This window comes from Callorhinus ursinus, unplaced genomic scaffold (assembly GCF_003265705.2).
Source record: "Callorhinus ursinus isolate GAN/ISIS: 27379988/994484 unplaced genomic scaffold, GSC_fseal_2.0 scaffold12, whole genome shotgun sequence".
In the NCBI taxonomy this organism is placed as follows: Eukaryota; Metazoa; Chordata; class Mammalia; order Carnivora; family Otariidae; genus Callorhinus; species Callorhinus ursinus.
This window is the reverse complement of record NW_027397074.1, coordinates 1,238,896-1,242,721: the sequence shown is the minus strand read 5'-3', so window position 1 is coordinate 1,242,721 and position 3,826 is coordinate 1,238,896.

Here is a 3,826-nt window from a genome sequence, read left to right as displayed (position 1 = left end):
AGCAGTCAATACATATAGTTGCTATTGTTTTCTCTCTCTCTCTTTTTTTTTTAAGATTTTATTTATTTATTCAGGAGAGACAGAGAGAGAGAGAGAGAGAGAGAGAGGGGCAGAGGCAGAGGGAGAAGCAGGGTCCCTGGGAGCCCGATGTGGGACTCGATCCCAGAACCCTGGGATCATGACCTGAGCCACGTAGTTGCTATTGTTTTCAATAGCTCAAGGTTAAGGCCAAATACCAGACCCATGGTGGAGAAGAGTTTTTGTCCAACCTGGAGTGGATGAACACTTTTTCCAATGTGCAGGAGAAATCCAGTTCGTCATAAATGCAGTAATGTGTTAATCACACTGCCTTTATCAGAATGCGACTATCCTTTTTAAGTGTTTCCTGTGCTAGGTTATTCTTCATGAACTGCTGTCAAGGTCGCATGTCAATTGGCTTGGAATTATTGATTAAACGTTATTACTAAAAATCTACCTTTTATGTGGAAGCCAGAGCTGCCCAAAGGGGTGTGAAGACTCCTGATGAACATTTTCCAGAGATAATCCAGAGAGGAGGGCTGCTAATACTTGCCAAGTCCAAACTCAGGTATGGGAGATGGTGGGGTGTTATACAGTCACTCCTGTATTTTTACCACCCAGCTGGTCTTATGAAGACTTTAGCCAGGGGAACATCTCTCCTCTCTCTTAAAGTTGGCTTCTGCTTCTCTCCTGGTCATATCCCAAGGTCACCTGGGGAAGGTGGGTCAGGGGAGAGGGGCAAGGATTGTCTTGTCTTTAGTGTTTGACCTCAGCAGGGCACACTGGCTTCTCTGTGTCCATACTCCTAACACCACATTGAGAGATAAGCTATAATCATAGGGTAAATAAAAGAAAAAGCTATTTGTTGGAGGTGAGGGGGAAGCAGAGAGGGGAAATTCAGGTGATGTGTAGATGGCTGCTGGAACCAGCAGTGTGTTTTTGGTTCGAACTGGGTTAAATTGGAATTGAACGAATGATTCAACATTAAACATGCTTCTTGCACATCTCCCATTTGTCTGTATGCTGTATTCCTTCTTTATTCTCATCAAATTAATGAGTCAGCATAGGAAGTTCATTTGCAGGGGAGGGATTGATGTTGCCCTAAAAAATGAAGGTGGGGGACATCTCTGTGTCCCCGCACACTCTCCTAAAGGTCCCGGGAGGAAGCTGGTTGTGATGGTGGCTTGGGGAGGGGTACTTTGGAGAGCCTCCCCTGCCCCCGCTCTGGCTTCTGCAGGGACAGTCTGCCTACTCTGCCCGCCCCCTGGCCTTCAGTCTGTCCTAGTCACCCTCACTTGCAGGTGCGTGGGAAGACCTCAATTAATTTTTGTTGAATGAATGAAAGAACTTGGGTTTTGAGACTCTGTATGTTAAAATTACATTTTGTGTGTGTGTGTGCTAGCCAGAAAGCCTGGAAAGAGTGAGGCTTATCACTAAAAACATATTTGCCCTGTCCTCCTAAGCAAAGTCTTGGAAGATCAGAGAAGAGGTAATGCATTTTTTCCTTTTTCTTTCTTTCTTAGAGAGAGAGAGAGCATGAGCAGGGGCAATGGAGGAAGGGGCAGAGGGAGAGGGAGAGAGAATCTCAAACAGACTCTGTGCTGAGCTCAGACCCCGAAATGGGGCTCGATCTCACAACCCTGAGCCGAAATCGAAGAGTCGGACGCTTACCCGACTGAGCCACCCAGGAGCCCCTTCATTTTTATTTTTCCTAAACCTGTCTTTCAGGGAGGTCTTGGAAGATTTGGCTCTAACTCGTCTGTAGAGGATTAATAAAGGGCAGAGATACATATCACAGACTCACATCAGGTACATTCCTTGTGAAGCACAGACCGAACAGGCCAAGAATGCAGTAAGTCCCACCCTGAACCAACACCCTGGAGACTGTGAGATTGTAACAGGTACAGAGCGAGGCGGTACGCAATTTTAAGTGCCCCCTCCACCACCAAATGCCATCCCCACCAGATTCCTTCCAGCATAAATCAACCACCAACCTAGACTCAGACTTAGGAGCAGGAGGGAAACACCCAGAAGGAAACGGGAATGTTGATATGATACAAAGGACAGGAATGGGGAGAAGCTAGTAAAGAAATTTTAACCACGGTCGCTTCCAACGTATGAGGACAGTAGGGTTGGAGACAGAACACCCATTAATCTAGCAATGACACGGAGTTTATTGAGGGCAGGGAAGGGTTCCTCTCACTAGATGTGCCACGATTTGCTACTTTGCTGCAGGAAAATACTGGATGGCCAACCTGAGGGCGTGACCCATGAGCAAGCGCGTGTATACAGCTAAGGTGTGTACCTCATGTGGGCGAAGCCTGAGGTTCATGGAGCACCAGGGACACATGTTGCTCACATGCTCAGGACATTTCACCAAATCATAGAATCCAATAAATAATTCTCCACAGCCTGCAGCTATTGCTCCCTGGATCATTTTGAAGTCTGATCTAGGGCATGCCAAAGGGAACGTGGGTCCTGAAACCATTAACCACCATGCCCATGCTCTCACTGACATGCTTCCCTTCTTGGTTTAATCTGAAATTGTTCTTCCTGATGAAGGCAAAGGGCTTTCTAAAGTCTCCATTAAAAAAATAAATATATTTTTTTACCCCATTAATACCCGTTAGATCAAGTTAGTTTGTTATTTTTCTGCACTTGAGTAGGACCCAGAGGGTAAAGTAAGCACGGAGGCAGGGAGAGGTGGGGGCGCGGTGGTGGCTGGTGGGGGGAGGATGGGGATGGGGGAGGGGAGGGCTCTGTGTTCTGACCTCTCACATGCTAGAGACACCTGCTGAGAAGGCAAACATGTTCAGTCTGGAGGGGAAGCGGGAGGGGGTTGAAACTGTAAATGACATCAAACTATCCAATATTCAACCGACACATATTTATCGATTGTCTGTTATGTTCCAGGCACTGTTCTAGGCCCTGGGGAATAACAGTAAGTAAAAGAGGGCAAAAATCTCGGCTCCCCTTGAGCTTCTATCCTAGCGAGGAGGGACATGCCGTGGACGACACAAATAAAGCACGTATTCAGAGTGGCAGATGAATACCAGGGAAGGGGAACTCGGGGGTCAAGGCGGGGGGATGGTGAGGGTGTGGCTAAATTGGATGGTCAGGGATGAGCCTACTGATGTGGTGAACTTTGAGCCCTGTGTCCAGGGTTGTGCAAGAGTGAGCCGTGAGGCCACCAGCGAGGAGGGTCCCAGGCAGAGAGAAGAGCGGGGACAAAGGGTCCATGACAGATACTGAAGCATGTGTGTTACAAAAACCCTGAGTGAGAAATGTTGTTTGGTGGTTCCTGCGGACATAGTGTTTGATTAATGGGGATAAATATTTAGTTAATTAATATATAAGCTTACAATTTAAACATTTGGCCTATAATTACCAGAGAAGAAATCGATATTTGAATCTTGGACTATGGTTTAAGTAGGAAATTACCTCTTAAAATGACCTCTTCATTAAGAAAAGCTTTAACTTATTAATTAATAATTTACCGCCTGTAAGAAGCTCTTGCATAATGTATTGATCAAACCTGATTCTTTCGTATTTTAGAGGTGTCTGAGTTCACGTTTCGGGATTGCACAGGGCAAAGGTATTGGGGTACAGCTTGGGTTTCAGTGTAGTTCAACACATGTCCTCGCATGGCTGAGGGGCGAGGGAGTTTCCTGAGGTCTCCTTTACAAAAGACTTTCCACTCTTGTGACCCAATCACCTCCCAAAGGCCCCACGTCCAATTACCATCACATTAGGGATTCGATTTCAACATATGAATTTTAGGGGCATTCACTTTGTGCTGGAAACTGCA